Source organism: Rhamphochromis sp. 'chilingali', assembly GCF_963969265.1.
Source record: "Rhamphochromis sp. 'chilingali' genome assembly, chromosome: 1".
Classification (NCBI taxonomy): domain Eukaryota; kingdom Metazoa; phylum Chordata; class Actinopteri; order Cichliformes; family Cichlidae; genus Rhamphochromis; species Rhamphochromis sp. 'chilingali'.
Window position 1 is genome coordinate 2,799,903 of NC_137929.1, and position 21,298 is coordinate 2,821,200.

Below are 21,298 nucleotides of genomic sequence, written 5' to 3' on the forward strand. Positions count from 1 at the left end.
ATCGAGGCTTTAAACAGAAACCAAAGTGAAACAGTTTGTAGTCGAGATCAGTGGGAATGAAGCTGAATAACTGTTTCTTCAATAACTTTGAGCTCTTAAAAAACAAAAACTAGCTGAAAGTCTGGCTGCTCTTATGAAAAGTACAGAGAAATTATGGGTCGCTCAACACTTGTGCACAATATAGGAGTTTAAATAAATCTGAAGAATAACTCAAAGTCCTACAATCATACTGATAAAGTCATCTACAGCTAACTATCCAAGTGGATTTGTTTAAGACAGCTCCATCTGCTGGTGGCCCTCTGCAGGTGCATGAAAGGGGCGTGTTTATATTGAAAGTAGTAGAGAAAGTAAACCCCACGGGAAGGAGGAGGACTCTCAGCAGCTTCCAGCTCATATTCAGACATTTGACTTCTCACTGAAAGCAGCAAGTTTGAGTGTCTGTACCTTAGTTAGAAGAGATAACATGTCAGTAGTAATTAGAGTTGATTGAGCAATGCTGTCCTTGTAATGTAGTTTATGATTTTTATGGACAAGTCCAGTTTTTCTGTAGAGCCTCTCAAGTTGGTGACAGCAGCAGTGGAAGTTCACGTGTAAACCAGAGCAGCAAATCAGGTCCAAATGTGTTGTTCACAGTGAGTGGGATCATCATTGGCTGCTATGTTAACCTCCTGCAGCAGGATGTGTTTGGTCAGAGAATGGATAGATCACTAAGTCATTGTTGAGTTTAGGGAGACAGTAGACAGTTGGAGGAGGTTCAGCCAGTTGACACACAGTAGATAAAATAACTGAAGGCAGGAGCAGACACCTGTATGACTTTCCACCTCTCACATAGATTATTTCCCTGGGCAGCGCCACAGGGCTGGTAGATGTAAACAAAGCTGGAGGAGAGGATTTATTCATCTGAGAAAAGTCACAGAGTTGTGTCTTGATGCTCAATCATCCAGGTACGTAAATCCCAAAAAGCTTGATTCTGTTCATCTGGATGTTTTCAGAGGGAGAAACGTTTCATCATCATCAGGTGACTTCTTCAGTCTCAGCTGACTGCAGGTTTCAATCTCATAAACAGGACATTTGTATGACTGAAACCAGCCCACTGAAGGAACAATGGGCTGGGAGGTCAGTTCATTGATCATTGGTACGCATATTGTCAGGACCATTGATCAATGGTTGTTGATCAATGGTCATGAGTCCAGTTCACAGAGAGCTGGGGAATGGCTGCAATCACAGCATGTAAGATGGTGACAGTTGTACCCTTGGGCCCCTCCTCCATTCAGAGATGGTCTTTCCTTTTCACATAAATGGCCTCCTTGACTCCGCCCTCAAACCAGCGTTCACATTTACTCAGGACCTTCTTGATGTGAAGTTCTTCTGCTTCGCTGGCTGCTGTGTCTGTGGGGATGGTGTTTGTTCTGTGTTGTTGTGTCCTGATGACGCCCAGTTTGTGCCCCAGTGGATGATGAGAGTCAAACCTTAAATACTGATCTGTATGTGTAAACAGAGTGAACCTTTAAGACCAGTTGTCTGTACGATCAACTCAGTCACCTGAAACATCTCCAAGTTTCTGGCTTTGATCATCAACCTGTTGGTAGTTCAGCTCTGAACACCAGTGAAATGTTTCTCCCACTGAAATCGCTGCATTCATATGAACAGAATCAACTTTTTGGGATCATGGAGTTGTGGACAAAGTCTCAGTTAATCAGATAAAGTCAAACCTATAATTGGTGAAGAGTTCGCGGATGATATGCCCCTTGATCGTAAAGAAGTGGATGTTGTGTGGACTAAAGTTCAGAGTGGTGGGTCATTCATAAATATTCTGTTCCAGCTGCTGGAGGACAACATCATCACTTTTGTGAAGAACGAGCTGAAGAAGATCCAGAAGGCTCTGAATCCAAATAAGCCCCAGTGCTTGGAATTTCAGAGGGAGGATGATGAGCAGAGGAGAAACAGCAGAGAGGCATTTGTGAAGATCACAGTGGACTTCCTGAGGAGAATGAAGCAGGAGGAGCTGGCTGACCGTCTGCAGAGACGTAAGAGGATTTATCTAAAGATTTAAGCTGCTGGATAAATGAGACACTTGTGACACCAGTGTGTTCAGTCATTTCTCAGTGGGTCAGAAATTGTCATCAGCATTTTGTAAAATATGATTGTTAAAGTTGTATTTTTATTATTATTATTCAGAACTTCCAGCTGCTGTTTGTCATCGTAACCTTAAATCCACCCTGAAGAAGAAGTTCCAGTGTGTGTTTGAGGGCATCGCTAAAGCAGGAAACCCAACCCTCCTGAATCAGATCTACACAGAGCTCTACATCACAGAGGGAGGGACTGCAGAGGTCAATGATGAACATGAGGTCAGACAGATTGAAACAGCATCCAGGAAACCAGACAGACCAGAAACAACCATCAGACAAGAAGACATCTTTAAAGCCTCACCTGGAAGAGACGAACCAATCAGAACAGTGCTGACAAAGGGAGTGGCTGGCATTGGGAAAACAGTCTTAACACAGAAATACAGCCTGGACTGGGCTGAAGACAAAGCCAACCAGGACATCCAGTTCATATTTCCATTCACTTTCAGAGAGCTGAATGTGCTGAAAGAGGAAAAGTTCAGCTTGGTGGGACTTGTTCATCACTTCTTTACTGAAACCAAAGAAGCAGGAATCTGCAGCTTTGAAGACTTCCAGGTTGTGTTCATCTTTGATGGTCTGGATGAGTGTCGACTTCCTCTGGACTTCCACAAAACTACAATCCTAACTGACCCTAGAAAGTCCACCTCAGTGGATGTGCTGCTGATAAACCTCATCAGGGGAAAACTGCTTCCCTCTGCTCGCCTCTGGATAACCACACGACCTGCCGCAGCCAATCAGATCCCTCCTGACTGTGTTGGCATGGTGACAGAGGTCAGAGGGTTCACTGACCCACAGAAGGAGGAGTACTTCAGGAAGAGATTCAGAGATAAGAAGCAGGCCAGCAGCATCATCTCCCACATCAAGACATCACGAAGCCTCCACATCATGTGTCACATCCCAGTCTTCTGCTGGATCACTGCTACAGTTCTGGAGGATGTGCTGGAAACCAGAGAGGGAGGACAGCTGCCCAAGACCCTGACTGAGATGTACATCCACTTCCTGGTGGTTCAGGCCAAAGTGAAGAAGGTCAAGTATGATGGAGGAGCTGAGACAGATCCACACTGGAATAAAAAGAACAGGAAGATGATGGAGTCTCTGGGAAAACTGGCTTTTGATCAGCTGCAGAAAGGAAACCTGATCTTCTATGAATCAGACCTGACAGAGTGTGGCATCGATATCAGAGCAGCCTCAGTGTACTCAGGAGTGTTCACACAGATCTTTAAAGAGGAGAGAGGACTGTACCAGGACAAGGTGTTCTGCTTCATCCATCTGAGTGTTCAGGAGTTTCTGGCTGCTCTTCATGTCCATCTGACCTTCATCAACTCTGGACTCAATCTGCTGGAACAACAACAAACAACCTCCAAGAAATCTAAATTATTTAACAAACCAAAACTTCAATCTCTCCACCAGAGTGCTGTGAACAAGGCCTTACAGAGTCCAAATGGACACCTGGACTTGTTCCTCCGCTTCCTCCTGGGTCTTTCACTGCAGACCAATCAGAGTCTCCTACGAGGTCTGCTGACACAGACAGGAAGTAACTGGCAGACCAATCAGGAAACAGTTCAGTACATCAAGAAGAAGCTCAGTGAGAATCTGTCTGCAGAGAAAAGCATCAATCTGATCCACTGTCTGAATGAACTGAATGATCGTTCTCTAGTGGAGGAGATCCAACAGTCCCTGAGATCAGGACGTCTCTCCACAGATAAACTGTCTCCTGCTCAGTGGTCAGCTCTGGTCTTCATCTTACTGTCATCAGAAGAAGATCTGGATGTGTTTGACCTGAAGAAATACTCTGCTTCAGAGGAGGCTCTTCTGAGGCTGCTGCCAGTGGTCAAAGCCTCCAACAAAGCTCTGTGAGTAAATCTGTGATCATAGCTTTAGCTTTTAAATGTTTATTCTAGTTAACACAGATCAGGTGGAACAACTCAAATAACATATCAAAAATATTAAGTGGTCATCGGTACTCAGTTTGTTCAATACTGAATACAATGGAGCACAAATTGTCCACGTTTCTGAAATATTTCTGGGTGTAACTGTCACCAAAGTGCAATTTAGACCTGGCCTGTGGTTGTTATCTAAGTGATAATCATCAATTCTACTAAAACAAATACAAAATAAAGAAATTTGACACATTCTGTTGATATCAAAAGCACACTGAACAATTCAGTGTTGTTTTACTGCTGTTCTCTCTTCACTTCTTCTCCTCTGATTCTCTCCACATGTTGCTCTGCATCAGTGCTCAGTTTCCTGACAAAACAAGATGAAATATTGCTAAATATAATAGTATCTCATTACACTTCAACATAAGTGTTTTATTTTTGTAATTGTTTATCTGTTATTTTTCAGACTGAGTCACTGTGACCTGTCAGAGAGAAGCTGTGAAGCTCTGGCCTCAGGTCTCAGCTCTCAGACCTCTAATCTGAGACAGCTGGACCTGAGTAACAGTAACCTGAAGGATTCAGGCGTGAAGCTTCTGTCTGAAGGACTGAAGAGTCCACACTGTACACTGGAAACTCTCAGGTGAGATCAAGCATTTTTCTTTCATCAACTGACAGAATTAGCAGATTAATAATAAGGCAGTCCTCTAATAAGAGGAGAAGTGGAGGTGTTTTGAAGGGCAACATACTCTTATGTTAACAAGACAGGAAGTAGTTCCTGGGAACTGCTTCCTTTGTTATTGTCTAAGTAGAAACATGATGGTGAAACAGTGATGAGTTTGCAGAGGTGGATCCACAGCACACAACACAACAATGCTGTTGCGTGCTGAAAGCAGACTTCTCACAGATTCTGAGGCTGCAGGTTTCATCACTGTCCAACCAAAATTCACTGAACCAGCAGTAAATGAACGTCCAAAACGACGCTTCATGTTTAAAAAACAGATGATCAGGGGGATTTGTGTTTACATCTTTTTTGTGTAATCTGTTCACCTGCTGTTTCAGCTGTTTGGTGGTTGTTGAGATGGTTTTGTGAACTTTTAGCTGAGATCCTGACGTTTCTGTAGATACCACACATGTCTAATTACTTTGTACAGCATGAATGGCCATAACGAGGTTTTTAACAGTAAGAAAAGTTGTAAAACTTCAGAAAATATAGTTAAAAGTCCAAAACCTTCTACGTCTGGTGGCTTGTGGTAAGGAGCAGATCAAACGAGTAAAGAATTACGTTATAATTATAAATGGCTTCAACAGCACATTCAGGTCTGTGAGACTCATTCAGACACTGAGCCGTGGCTCTGTGCTACATGCACATATTTCTGCATCTCTGCCATTCAGACACACTTTATATATAGTTTATTTTATGTAGGATTCAATACTGAACTGTACGTTTAGTCTTTTTAAAGGCAGCAAGTTGTATTCAGTGTTTTCATAAAAGCCTTATTTCTATCCATTTACTGCTATTAGGAAGAACACGTGAGGTTTAAGACCTGGACCAGTTTGAAACCTTTTGTCCTCCACAGTGGAAAATGGGTGGAAATAAAAATGGGTCTCACTTTAGCCAGCTCCTAATTTTATCAGTTCTACTCTCAGCGTCTCCTGTATATCTCCTGTATAAATGTTGCACTCAGCTTTGTGGTCTCCAATATCACTGAAATGCAGCCAGATGCTGCTCATTTTGCCTTTTCACTCTTTCCTGACACGCTTGCATTTCAGTACAGCTCCCATTTCTCTGTGTACTGGTCTCTACCACTACCCTTGCTGTCTATGGGACATTTCCGTCCTCTTTCACATAATGGTATGATCCCAGTCTGTCTCTTAAAGTGTTTGGCCACATGGTTTGCTCATCAGAATAACATCTCAGCCGTGCTCACATTGATTATCAGCAAGCCTGAAAATTCATCAATATTTGACATATGAAATTATGTCAAGGGCTTGATTTGGCCCACGGGCCATATGTTTGACACCCCTGGTTTACACAGTTTGGTATTCAATGTACAAGTGAGCTAGCTCTCAGCTAACTAGCAGACAAGCTAACTGCTGGGACTGCGTCTTTCTAACAAGAGCGTCAGACACTCAGACTGGTTTCCTTTGTGGATGATGATGTGTTCTCACACTGATCCTTCATGCTGATGCTGCCATCCACCCACTGCTCCTGGATTCATCATCATCTCCATCAGCCCTCACAATACTCCACCTTCTTCAGCTTCATGTTCAGCAGCCTGGATGGACAGTAATTCTTTCCATGGGTTATGGTGGGACATTGAGAGCTGAAGTCAAACAGCAGTGAGAATGAAAGACTGATTCATTTCTATTTAGTCTTGTGCTGTGCAGCTTTGTTCAGAGCATTAAGGCCCAGCAAAGATTACTGAGGTCATAGAGTCCTGATGAAACCTGTGTGCTTATAGAAACTGAGACCAGATGAACCAGAATAGAAGGACATTAAAATGAAGTGTCAGCTACACAAAGGCAAAGCTATTCAGTTGTTGCTGTGAGTTATTTAAATGGAGGATGGAGTCAGACTTTAAGCTGCTGGACTCAGTCACTATATCCTGTTGTCCTCATAGAACCTGGACACACAGACTCACCTGTGACACAGTGACACACAGTGTGGGCTACACACACATTAGAAAGTGGATCAGTCACACTTGTGCAATCATTTGTTGTGCTGGGAAACCATGAACACTGTGAATCACATTAATGGCTTTGTTACAGCAACATTCAATCATGAGTTCAAAAGTAGTGCATTGTGTACTTATTTTAATAGTACTGCAGTATGAGAAGTGCAACATTCAGTGTGCAGAAACAGATCAGGTGCTTTCTAACAGCAGTGTTCCCTTTAACACAGCAGCAGTTCAAACATTTCTGTCAGTCTGAGCTGAAACATGAATCTAATCAAATATCAAATCAAAGTTCTTTGCCTCTGCCAGGACGTTAACATTTGATCTAGTTTTTTACAAAGTTCCCTCAGCGTCCAGAGCCACCAACATACCTTTGATCAACAGCAAGTGAACATTTATAAATGTGTGTTTGCAGAACAGGAAGCAGCAGAACTATTGTTCTGTTATCAGGCAGCAGCACAAACGCTCATCAGCTCATTTACTGTGCAGGACTTTGAGTGTGTGAAGTGTGTGTTTGTGCTGGATTTCCTTTGGAGAATCTCAGTCAGAAACCAGACAAAGAAAAACTCTTTCAACAGTCCAGGTTGAGTTGACAACATGAACTGCATTTATCTTCCTCTGACTGACATGTTCTTCCTCCTCTGCACCGAGCCAGCTGCTAAGACTCACAAGCTCATTGACATTTTCTGATGATAAAGAAACTCTCTTCTTCTGCACAATATGAGCAGCAACAGAGAAGAAGCTTTCACAGGTACAGATGTTGCAGCTGTGGCCAAGTACATGTGCTGCATGTTGGAGCAGCACTCTAATGGACAGGCCTCTGTACTGATGGTGGGCTCTGCTCTGTATCCACCACACTGTTCTCAGCTGAGTCTTCCTCCTGTTCACACTCTGATGAAGCACCAACAGGGCCAACTTCTTCTCTGGTGGCTCGGATGTTGTTGCTTCCACAGGTTTCCCTCCAACAACCCTCTGTTCCTGCAGTGAGTTCAGTAAGATCTGGGTAAACACTTGAGCTCCTTGAATCTGGCTCCAGCAGCAGTTTTCACATATACAATGTTGGCATTTTGCTTGCGTGTCTCCAGGTCTGTTCTGAATGTAGACTTGAATTTGACCACATAGGCGGGGTCATCATCTGAGCTCTCCATCACCTGAGAGAGATGACAAAACACAGAATCACAGAGCATGAAACCAACGATTCTCCTCCCAGAAGTTCAGTCACAGACCTGCAACAGAAACAAGAAGATTCAAATGACGCAGAGCTTTCATTTACTTATATCCACAAACATGTCCTCTACATATTCATGCTGTATTTACACACACATACAGAGGCTGTTTGTCTCTCACACACAGACAGGACACTGAGAAATACATCATGTTAAATATACCTGCAGGCTTCCAGCTGTGCACTTTGTCCCTGTCAGCTGTGATCGCCATGGCAACCTTGGTGTTGTGCGCGATGCAGGGACGTGTTCAAAGGCAGACGTCTGGCAGCAGCATCATATTTGATGCACTATCTGTACTGAGTGTGCTGACTGTATTTCAAATGTCCCACTGCTGTGCAACATGAATCACATGTTCTGCACGTTTCTGTAACTCCCAGGTAACCATGGTTACCCAGCCACGCCCAGTAGTCTCCAGAGAGACCAACAGCTGGTTCATGTTGTAACACCGTGGCTTTCGTAGTCTCTCCTTTTTCTACAGCTCATGTGTTCTTCTTGTGATGCTGCGTCTTGAGGCTCATACATGCTGTCATTTGTTGATCCTAAGAACGTTCCTCAGACCGACTTCTTCAACAACAGATAACTTTAGTTGTATCAACACTGCCTCCTGGAACAGTTTAAAATGAACATGTCAAAGATCTGTACCTGTCTCCATGTTTCTGTCCCCGCCCCTTTCTTTCTGTCCTGGGTCATGTGAGCGCTGCAGTAGTATTAGGCCCACCCTCAATGCTCCCATTGGCTGAGATGCATAATGACGCCCATTTCAAGCCAGCACTGATCAACATCCCTCCTGTGACCCATGGCTTTTATATTCAGAGCCAGTGAGCACTTTCACAATAATCATGATTTTAAAAACTGTGATTAAAATAATTGCTGACGTTAATCAGTTAATGAGTTAACGAGATAATAACAGGTTAAGTTGCCCTAATAATTAGACTTTGGTGACAAACTGATGTGATCTCCATGTTTCCTTTGTTGGACTGTGGGCGAGTGTCAGAACTGAATGTACTGAGTAACATGTGGAGTTTAAATATGTGTCAGTTCCAGTTTTAGAGCTCTAAAGTGCAGCTATCATGTTAGGAATATGTTAGGAATAGACAGGAACACTGAGCACACTGAGGTCAAATCTTTATTTTACCACTCGCTGCATTCTTGATGTTCATGAATTCAGCAGCTTCATGATTGTCTGCAGCATTAATCTCATATTTTCATTAAAGTGTTGAATTTGACTGTTTGATGTTCTTTATGATCTCTGGCACCAGTTCATCTGTAGGCTGAGCTCAGTCCATCCATTTAGTGAAATGATGTTTAAAGGTCTCCTTGTTCTGTGAGCGTGCACAGATCCTGAAGCAGAAAGCCTGGGTTACAGAGAAATGATCATCACTGTGATGATGCTCATCATCTCTGACTGGGATTTGAGGTTTTGTCAAAGCAGCAAAGAAAGCCTGGCTATGTTGGACTGGGTGTGGAAGCAGCTCCCAGTTTGAGTTCAGGAGACAGACACCCTCTCTACTTTGAAGATCAGCTTCAAACTTTCCTTTTTGATAAAGCTTATAGTTCGAGCTGGATCAGGTGACCCTGAACCATCCCTTAGTTATGCTGCTATAGGCTCAGGCTGTTGGTGGACTTCCCATGATGCTCTGCTTTCTTCTCCCCTCTTTTCACTCCTGATGCTTTTATATGTCACTACTGCATGTCCTTAACTTTTGTCTCTCTGTTTTGTTCTTGTCTCTCTGAGCTCATCTCTTCTCTTTCCCCTCACCCTGCAACCAGTCATGGTAGATGCTCCTCCTGGAGCCTGTTTTCACTGGGAGGATCTTTGTATCAGAGGGAGTTCTTCTTCCCACCATCACCAAGTGCTGCTCACAGTGGAGGCGGTTACCTTACACTGTTAAACAGCTTCAGATGACTGTTGTTGTCTGTTGGGTATTGTCACTTATAAATAAAGTTACATTGAATGGATGTAAATGGATAGATGTTATTGTGACAAAGAGAAAACAACTGTTGACAGATAGATTGTTGTTTTGTGTGTCTGCAGTCTGTCAGGCCCGTCTGATCACAGAGGAAGGCTGTACTTCTCTGGCCTCAGCTCTGAGCTCCAACCCCTCCCATCTGAGAGAGCTGGACCTGAGCTACAATCATCCAGGTGACTCAGGAATGAAGCTGCTCTCGGCTGGACTGAAGGATCCAGGCTGGAGGCTGGACACTCTCAGGTATGGAGAGAAAATCTGATAGAGGAGGAAGAGCTGGAAACATTTCCTGTGTCTTTCCTTCACTTCCTGTTTGTTTCCTGCAGATGACACATGAACAATCACACATGCAGGAATATTTTCAGGGACAGACACACTAGTCTAGCTGGATAGTTCATGGATATTTATGTAGGGGTCTCCAAGGAGTCTGTTTGCAGGAACATTTAGGTCACAGGTGTACCTGATATAGATGCCAGTGTACCTAATAAAGTGTCAGCTAACATTTGGAAATGGAAGCTTAAATAATGACAAACTGTACATTCACAGCTGAATTCACAATAAATTTGTTCTGAAGTGCACATTTTTCTGTTATTGTTCTCAAACAACAGAATGAGAATGAAATATTGATTCTAACAGGGCCCATAAACAGCATTAGCTTATCAGAGTTTCTATCATGGTCACAGAAATCTTTAGCAGAGAAAAGTGGCCTACTTAGCAATAACTGCTCAAGTTGTATAAAGAAAGGGAAAACAGTATTAGCATTAGCTGCTAATGGCAGCTTACTTAGCATAAACTCTTCACATCTTTATAATGCAAGGGAAATGAGTCACTCATGGAAGCCTATTTAGCATTAACGTCTCACATCATTATAAAACAAGAGAAAAGGGTATTAGCATAAGCTACTAATGCTTATTCACCTCAAATTAGCTTTAGCTGCTAATGGTAGCCTACTTAGCATTAACTCCTCACTAATATAATGCTAATTCATATCAAATTAGCATTAGCTGCTCATATTGTTATAAGGAAAGAGAAAACAATATTAGCATTAGCTACTAATAGTTATTCAGCCCTAATTAGAATAAGCCTCTAAAAGCAGCCTACTTAGCATTAACTCCTCACATCGTTGTTACCCAACGGGAAAGAGTATTAGTATTAGCTACTATCATTTTTAATAAGTAAGAGAAAACAGTGTTAGCATTATTGAATAATGCTAATTCACACTAAATTAGAATTACCTATTTACAAGAGCGTATTTAGAATTAGCTGCTGACATTGTTAAAAAGTAAGGGAAAACAGTATTAGTATTAGCACATAATGCTAATTCACGTCAAAGTAGCATTAGTTAATAATGGCAGCCTACTTAGCATTAACTGCTCACTAATATAATGCTAATTCACATCAAATTAGCATTAGCTGCTCACATTGTTAAAAGGGAAAACAATAATAGCATTAGCTGCTAATAATTATTCACCTAATTAGAGTTAGCCCCTAATGGCAGCCTAGTTAGCATTAACTCCTGACATCGTTATAATGCAGGGGAAAAGGGTTACCATTATCGGATAATGCTAATTTACATCAAATTAACAATAGTTAATAATGGTAGACTTCGTATCACTAGCTGCTGTCATTCTTACAAAGCAAAGGAAAACAATATGAGCATTAGCTGCTAATGCTTTTTCATCTAAAATTAGCATTAGCAGCTAATGGCAGCCTACTTAGCATTAACTCCTCACTAATATAATGCTAATTCACGTCAAATTAGCATTAGCTGCTAGCATCAGCCTACCTAGCACTAGCTGTTCACATTGTTAAAAGGGAAGAGAAAACGATATTAGCATTAGCTACTAATAATTATTCACCCCTAATTAGAATTAGCCGCTAATGGCAGTATACTTAGCATTAACTCCTCACATTGTTATAATGTAAGGGAAAAGAATTAGCATTATCTAATAATGTTGACCTTGGCCCACTGGAAAAGTTCAGAACTAAAGATTTAGGAGTGTTTCTCGATAGCTCTTTCTCATTTGAGAAACAAATTCTGTTATTAAAACCAGCTGTAAGGTTTATATTGTTGATTGTCATTTATACTTAGAAATATTTACTCATATATGCTTAGAGTTGTATAATTGATTGCATAATGATAGAGGATTGATCCTTAGTAGTGTGTAAAGACTCTGTGTGCCTTCCAGAATGCTCTGGCATGCACACACCACTTGGGGCCATGAGAGAGGTCGTACCCTCTCTTACTGATTTATGGTGTAGGACAGGGGTCTCAAACTCAATTTAGCTGGGGGCCGCTGCAGGCAGAGTCTGGGTGAGGCTGGGCCGCATTAGGTTTTCCACAAGAAAGGCATGGTTAAAAAAATTCCAATCCTCTCAAATCTCTTTATTTTTATTTTTTAACACAAAATATGAAAAATAAATAAACAAATTAAGAATTAATAAGAAAATAAATCAATCTGTAATACATAAATAAAATAATAATAAGATATTTTTAGTCAGTGAACTTGTGTGTTTCTTTCAGTCTTCTATATCTGCTGTATTTAGATTGAAATGTCTGTATTAACAGTTCTATAACCTTCTTCTGAACATGAATGGAACACTGGAGAAAATGAACTGTTCTTCTGAACATGGCTTCTCTTGCCTACTCCTTGCTGCTAGAGACTAGAGATGGCACGATACCACTTTTTTATGTCCGATACCGATACCAATATCATAAATTTGGATATCTGCCGATACCGATATGAAACCGATATAGTGTTTTTTAATCAACAAAACTGTTTTTTAAATATCTTGCTGCATTTTGTATAAGTTCATACTCAAGTTTAAAACAACAACTACACTAAAGCTATTCTGTTATACCTGTATACAAAAAAAACATTTCATAGTTCAGCAATACTGATCAATCTAATAAACTTAGACCTACACCATCCTCCCTATTCTGGTATTTTAAAGAGTACTTAGCGTAAATATTAAGCAACCTAACTAATAGGGTTCCAACTCCCAGCAACAACAAAAATAAATAAATAAAATATAGGGAACCACCCCTCACGCTCCACCTCATGATGCTTAATCGACGTAATCAACCTTAATTTGATGCAGTGTGAATAAAAATGCACAGAAATCAATTACTTTTCAAGAAATATTAAATAGATTCAACATCTTTCTTCAACAAAATTGCAGACTGCACAGATGGTACCTTCCCAAAGTAAAAAGTACTATAGCTTACTAGGGTATATATATTAGACTTAATAGTCACTATATACAGTAATTGACTTCTATTCATTTTACATCAAATTAAAACTTTGGGTGTAAGATTCAGATAATTATTTATTAAAAGCTCGACATTTTAAATGAGAATAAGAAAGAAAAGTATGTCTTTGTGCCCCCTTTTCCCAGTTAATGCCCTGTCGGCCCCCCCTGGCTAAACTTTGCTAGAGTTTAGCCGCCCCTGCACAGTTACCAGCCGTCAGCTACGTAGAAAAAGATCCTGGTGTAGAAAGTAATATTAAATAAATTGTAACAACAGCTTATCAAGTTTAAACGTGCTGCTGTTGTTCAGCCGCTGGTTTCCTCTTTCTGGTGCAAAGTGGGCCAAAAACAAACAAGAGACACGGACTCGCGACAGAAAAGCCGATCAGCTGATCATTAAGCAGTTTCATGATTGAAGTAGCAGCCGGAGAGCGAGAGGCAGTCGCTTGTTAAGCTTAACGTGGGAATGCTTTACAAACATTCAGAGATGGACTTACACACTTGCTTTACTTCTCTCGGGGATAACTTTGTCGAAGATGAAATGCCAGGTTGCTAGCGAAGCTCCACATGCTATCCAGACCACCGACAGGTCCCGCATGCCACAGCCGCTCTATCACGTGATGCATACTGCTCCAACGTGCTAACGTTCTGAGGTGAGTTACGGCGTGTTGCAACTTTTGTGAGGTGCTTTCGTGATATTTAATGGATCGGATTACATTTTTTATTTTTCTCCGATATCCGATCCAGTAATTTAGGTCAGTATCGGACCGATACCGATACGTAATATCGGATCGGTCCATCTCTACTAGAGACCTGGCAGCGTTTCCTCTCGCATAGCCGAGCCAGATTTGGCCTGAGGGAGGAAGCAGTTGCGACCCTCAGTATGTCTTGAAGATGATCATCCGTAAGTCTGGACCTGTACTTGGACTTATTGAAGTTCAAAGTGGAGAAGAGCTTTTGGCACAAGTATGTGCTACCAAAAAGGCACATGGTCCGCTTGAACATTCGGGAAAGCCGAGGGAAACTAGGGCTCAAGTCTCTCAAAAATTGTCCAAGCTTGTCTGCTTTTCCACTCACCTCCCTGAACTTTGCTTTGAGTTCAGAGTTGCACTGCAGCTCAATGAGCTCCATTTGAAGCACAGAAGGGGCATCTTGCACATCAAAGGAGAAGGGGTCCGCAAAAATGTGAAAGGTGGCTCTGTGTGTCTTGAAGTCAGCAAACCTGTGATCAAATTCCTCCTGTAGCCTCAAAATGACATCAACATACTCGTCAGCACTGAATGGTGTGCCTGCATCCACGAGTGCCTTGCATGCTGGGAAATGGCAAAGGTTTGTCTGAGAGAGCTGAGCTTTCCAGAGCGCCAGTTTTGTGGAGAATGCTCTCACGTTGTCATAGGCAGCACTGACAAGTTGCCCCTGGCCTTGTAACGTCTTGTTCAGTACATTAAGCTCATGTGTCATATCAACAAGAAAAGCTGAGTCCATGAGCCATTTGGGATGAGTTAGCACAGGAACACTAACTCCATCCTTCTCCATGAAGGCTTCACTTCTGCTCTCAACTCAAAAAGTCTCTTTAATACATTTCCCCTGCTGAGCCAACGTACCTCAGTGAAGTCGAGCACATCCCCATATTCTGACTCCATTTCCTCTAAAAAAGCTCAGAACCTTCGGTGCTTTAAGCCCCTGGATCTGATTTGGTTGATGCATTTCACAACAATAGACATCACATTGTCAAACTTCAGGCATTTGCTGCAAAGGACCTGCTGATGGATGATGCAGTGCAGAGCAATGGCCTCCTCCACGCCTTCCTCTTCCAGTTTGTTTTGTGCCACCAGTCCATGTTTCCTCCCTGTCATTGATGGCGCTCCATCTGTTGTTATTCCAACAAACCTCTTCCATGGCAAACCAACATTCTCAATGGCATCACACAGCTTGTAAATATCTGCTGAGCGGTGGTCTGGCCATGCATTGGAATTACTGTGAGCAGCTCCTCCATCACTTCAAAACTGTCATCAACACCACGGACATACATTGGGAGCTGGGCAGTGTCGGTGATGTCTGTGGTCTCATCAAGAGCGACTGAGTATACACTGAAACATTTGGCTTTCTCACACAGTTGGTCATAAATGTCACTTGACAGGTCAGAAATGCGATCTGCTGCGGTGTTGGCAGAAAGGCTGATGTTGCTAAACTGACCTTTCTTTCCCGGACAGACTATATTTGCAGCCTGCAATATGCACTTTTAGACAAATGCACCTTCTGTGAATGGCTTCCCTGCTTTAGCAATCATCTCACTAACCACGTGGCTCCGACTGCTGCATTATTCTCTTTGGTTGCTTTCTTGGAGAAATCTTGCTGCCTCAGTAGATCTGTTTGAAGACTGGCAACCCGGTTCGCTCTCTCGTCTCCCTGGTATTTTGCATCCAGCTCAGCATGTCTAGTTGTGTAATGACGTTTCAAATTGTATTCCTTGTGCAGCGCAACTTTCTCTGTGCAAATAAGACAGGTCGGGGTGCCCCTGTGCTCAACAAAGAAATATTGCATTTCCCACTTTTCCTGAAATTGTCGGTGCTCATCACCAACCTTTCTCTTCACCGCAGGCTTTGAAAAAGACATGTTTGGGGCTATGTGACATTTATAATTCTACTTGGTGTCACTGTCGCATTGAAGTTTCAATCAAGCGTTTAGCCGACGGACGGGGAACGTCTCAACGCGTAGAGAACGTCATTTCTGCTTCTTTTTCTTGCAACCGTAGCACGGCGATCGGCAGATAAAAAGCCGGTAGCAGTCTCCTTTGTTTTTACGCTCGATGTTCATGTCTTTCATGATGACACGAACACCGTGGCGTTTGCAGATGGTAGAAAGTGCAGGGATAGCGAGCGCAAAAAAGGCGACTGCTCACGGCGCCGGGCTGTTGTTACAGGAGAAAGAAGCGGAAATGACACCGTGACATATAACAAATAACATCAGCTGTTTCTGATGTTAGTTGTTTTGACTGCTTTTACATTATATTGAAATATATGTAATGTTCATGTTTGCTGCAATGCAAACGCAGTGATGCAAATAAAAACATCGAGCCACAAATTATGGTGCGACCCTATAATTAGTCCAGGTTACCGGGGACTGTTGTTGCCGATGAACAGGTGTCGCTATGTGACTGCAGACTAAATTGGGCTGCATTGAGTTCATGACTTTTCTTTTATCCCGCCGCCTACGCATCACTGTGAGAGTTAATATGAGATCTCTCTCTGTGGAAAAATAACTTTAAATCCCACTGACGTGTGTATAAATCTATATACGTATAATGTCCCGCTGGGCAGCAACTTAAAAAAACAACTTTTTTTGAAGTGTTGTGAACGCAGCGCGCTGGGGCGAATGTCGGCGTTTGCCCAATAGAAAGGAGGAAGCCAGCCAGGCACAGGAAAGAAAGAAACACTCCAGGGCAACGCTGCTGGAACTTTGACTCATTGAGAAATGTTTCCCTGCTTGCATCAAGCCCGGCTGGTGTCCCCTGAGATCCATATCCCACCCTGATTGGTGGGTTAATTCAGCTCCGCCCACAACACTGTAAAGTGTCATACATTATCAAACTAACATTACATTTTCATATTAAGGTGGGGCCAAAAACTATCGTCCTGCGGGCCGCAATTGGCCCGCGGGCCGCGAGTTTGAGACCCCTGGTGTAGGAGGACACCTACTCTGTGTCTGGTTAAGTATAAGAGCCCTTTGTTAGGGGGACCGCTGGACTCTTAGCACCAGCTTTGGGGTCACAGGGTCACATCTGGAACACACACACACACACACACACACACGCGCACACACACACACACACACACAGACACAGACACACACACACACACACACACACACACAGACACACACACACACACACACAGACACAGACACACACACACACACACACACACACACACACAGACACACACACACACACACAGACACACACACACACACACTATGCACAGACTGGTACTCTTTGTTCATACCTGTGTAAGACGTCATAATGAACTTGTGCATATTCATGTAAGCTCAATAAAGAGCAGTGTTACGAGGGAGCAGACGAGAGCGACTGAGGTCAAGTGAAGGAACGGCGCTGTCACAGTTCTCTCCCTCATCAATTGTCTGGTTCCAGCGGTGGGTCTGTGCTAGACGACCCATCACCAGCTTTTTCCACTGGTTACCAGTACGTGGTAGAATCCACTTCCAGATCTGGTTGTCTTTAAATCTGTGAATGGATTGGCTCCATCTTATCTCTCTTTAACAAAAGAATCCAAGTGGAGCCCTCAGGTCTGCAGATAAGCAGCTTCTGACCAGAACTAGACGTAAAAACAGAGGTGAGCTTTATCAATGGCTGCAGCCAAACTCTGGAACAGTCGCCCTTCACATCAGGTCGTCACCAACACTGGACATTTTTAAAAGCCGGTTGGAAACACATTTGTACTCTATAGCTTTCAATCCTGACCAGTCTTTATAGTCATTACTGTGTATGTTTCCTATTTTCTCTCTACTCTGTGCAGCACTTTGGCTCAAGCTGTTTTTAAATGTGCTGATAAATAAATGTAGATTTCTTTGAATAAAACAGTGGAGCCGAGCTTTGAGCTCAGTGTGTAACAGTGTGTGTGTGAGAGCCATGTAATGTCCATGTGTGCATGCTGACTGTGCTGCTCTGACCCCCCTCCTCCTTTCAGGGTGGAGCCTGCTGGAGTCCGATGGTTGAGACCAGGTCTGAGGAAGTGTAAGTGTGTTTTTAATGGGATTCATGAAAACAAAGCAGCACACATTCAACCATCTTCATCATGTCAGGAGTCATCATCAAAGTGTCAATCAATGAACAGATGATGGATCAATAACTGCAGCTGGATTGTGTTTGTTCTCTCCATCAGATTCCTGTCAACTCACAATCGACACAAACACAGTGAACACAAAGCTCCAACTGTCTGACAACAACAGGAAGGTGACACATGTGGAGGAGGTTCAGTCATATCCTGATCATCCAGACAGATTTGATGTTTGTAAACAGCTGCTGTGTAGAAATGGTCTGACTGGTCGCTGTTACTGGGAGGTCGAGTGGAGAGGAGACGTTTATATATCAGTGAGTTACAGAAGCATCAGAAGGAAAGGAGACAGTAATGACTGTTGGTTTGGAGACAATGATCAGTCCTGGAGTCTGAGCTGCTCTGATGATGGTCCTCAGTCTGTCTGGCACAATAACAGTGGAACACCCATCTCCTCCTCCTCCTCCTCCTCCTCCTCCTCCTCCTCCTCCTCTGTCTCTAACAGAGCAGCAGTGTATGTGGACTGTCCTGCTGGCACTCTGTCCTTCTACAGAGTCTCCTCTGACACTCTGATCCACCTCCACACCTTCAACACCACATTCACTCAAACTCTTTATCCTGGGTTTAGTGTCTGGTCTCCTGGTTGCTCAGTGTCCCTGTGCTGAGTGGAGTGTAAAGAGTGTCTCCTGTTACAGAAACACTCTGACTGTTGAACAGATAGTTCAGTCTGTACATGTCTGTCTCTTTCACTCACAAACACGTTTTCAGATTCATGGATTCAATCAGTTGATGTTTGAAACTCTTCTAAATGATTCCTTGTAAACTTCTTCAGTCACAAACAAACAGGAAGTGATGTCACATGTGTTCCTGTCCACACAGCAGAATGAGTCTATTGCTGACAGTGATGTACAAACAGAGTGAGCATTTCTGAGGCCCAAAATAAACTGAGTAGTTCACTGAATGAACAATGGACTGTGAGCTCAGTTCCTTCATCATTAGTATGGATTATATATGTATATGTATTATATTAGTATCATATATATCAGGTGCTGCTGCTTTCAGTCATTGTGCAAATGTGCTGTTTGTAAGCTTGTAAAGCTGCAGTCAGCTGAGACTGAAGAAGTCACCTGATCAGTGAGCAAACGTTTCTGAAAACGTCCAGATGAACAGAATCAACCTTTTGGGATCAGCCAGCAATGCAGCATCATTGTTGTTCAGCTTCAGAGGTTTGCAGGAATGAACTGATGACCAGAAACAGCTGCAAAGTCCAAGAAAATACCAGCTGGAGTTCAGCTGCATTTGAAGAAGTCAAAGAAAAGTAAGGATGGCAAAGGGCGACGTTTTCTTCCAAAGAGCTGCAAACATGGTCGACGCCTCATTAGAAGAATCATCTGGACATTTGTGAGGAACTCTAACCAAGAAAGCAACGTCACACAGATCCAACAGACAGTTTCCATGACTGCAAGTGTTGAGTGGAAAAATGCTACATTGCATTATTGCATCCTCTCACCACAGGAGGCGCTGTTGGCACCACTGATTGCTGATCAGCTGTTCTCTGATGATCTGATTGATACTGTGAATAACGGGACTCACTGAACTCTGTGACACAGTGAAGATTACAGAGTTTAACTTCAACATCTGACTGACGTCACACAGACAGAAGGATGAACCAGTGAGGCACAGAACACAGTTACTGGAGATACTGGATCAGCTCCATGTGAACCTCTGAAGAGGAAGCTGCTGAGCCAGAGAAACATCAGGACATGACAGCAGCTGCACTTATCTAACAACATGTAGCAGAGCTGATCTATGTTAGAGGATCTATCACAGCAGCTGAAGCCAAAGTCCAACACTGGATACCAGCTGAGCCTGTGCTGAGTGTAGTGTTACAGGAAAAGGGCAGAAACACTGGTAGCTCCCAGTGATGCTGACTGGGGCACAGAGCTGAATGATGCAGCATCAGGACACTGTTTCAGTCTGACTGACAGAGAAACCTGTAGCTGTATCTACATGTGAGGCAGAGGCCACACAAGCAGCTTTCTATGTTTCACAGTGACTGAGATCTTCAGTGGGGGTGGACATGCTCCTGTACAGACCTCTGAGGAGAACCAAGGTGCAGTCAAAGAGTCCAGTCTGTCCTCACAGATGTGAACATGTGGTTTCATCAGGTCTGCTGTCAGCTAGCAGGCTCACATCAGAATCACTGTTCCTGAAAAACACAGTCTGTGTGACATCATCAGTCAGCTGATGGTCCCAGATCTGAATGGTTTCTGTCTCTACTGAGGAAGTCAGAGAATATCACTGAGGTGTGGATCAGGTCTGAGTGAGCTGTGGAGGGACAGCTTTAAACAGTCCACAGGTCTCACGTCCTGCTCAGTCTGGTAGCAGATACCTCGTATTGTTCCAGATGTGCTGACATCAGCAGCAGCACAGCTGTGTGATACCATGAATCTCAGTTATTGATCCAACACACAGTAAATACAAAGATCAGGATTTCTGAGAGTAATCATTATGAGTCTGAACACATGATCACTGAATGTTAGTCTCCACAATAATAAGCCAACACAAGCAAACACAGCTTTCAGCTCTTATTTTGAAACTGGCTTATTTAGAGAGCTGTGATGTGAGTGTGCCTGGCTCTGAGGCACTTGGGTCAGCCTCTGTTGTTTAGAAGTGTTACAGACTGTGAATGACACAGACCTGTCAGTTTCCATGTTTGTCTGTAACACAGCTCAGGGGCTCCATGCTGAACGCATCCATCCAGTGTTATTGATCCAGGACTGATACCAGCATTGGGATCAATACTACAACACACAATCACATGTGTCCACGTGATGCAGTTTGAAGAGCAATCAGATGTCTCTGTATGAGGAGGCGGGGTCACAGGAGGTTCACAGAAACTCTGCAGCAGCATCATCAGCTCACATGGAAACTTTGATGATTCACTTCTGTGGTGTTTTTACAGAAACACGTCACAAAATTAGCTCCACCTGTTTTGTGAGCTTTGAGTTTCTTGTCTTCATCCTGGATTCTTGTGTTGCTGTTTTTACACACAGCAGATATTTCCTGGTTGCTTCCTTGATGACCACATGAAGCTTTCTGAAGCTTGGATTGAAAACGCTTCATTACTCAAAGCTTTCCAACACAGGCCTCTGTGCTGCCATCTGGTGGACAAACATATGAAGTGCAGCGTGACGCTACAAATGAAACTGCTTCAGCTACGTTTATATATAACATACTATAACCTATATAACTATATGTATAGTGTATTATGTAGGTTTTAGAGCTGGGGGTAGAACTGCTGATGGCCTGGTTGTTATTTATGTTCCCCATGGTTCACCAGCTCTCACACAACATCAGCACTAATGATCCACGTCCT

General features: G+C 43.0%; 1 pseudogene across 1 annotated transcript; it reads left to right on the top strand.

Moving 5' to 3' along the window:
- The first annotated feature begins 1,104 nt into the window (after window positions 1-1,104).
- On the top strand, window positions 1,105-19,641 carry LOC308400659 (NLR family CARD domain-containing protein 3-like; annotated as a pseudogene). The gene is made up of 7 exons (XR_013974795.1): window positions 1,105-1,116; window positions 1,856-2,027; window positions 2,179-3,979; window positions 4,473-4,646; window positions 9,943-10,117; window positions 17,833-17,879; window positions 18,028-19,641. The product of XR_013974795.1 is annotated as an NLR family CARD domain-containing protein 3-like (transcript).
- The last annotated feature ends 1,657 nt before the right edge of the window (window positions 19,642-21,298 follow it).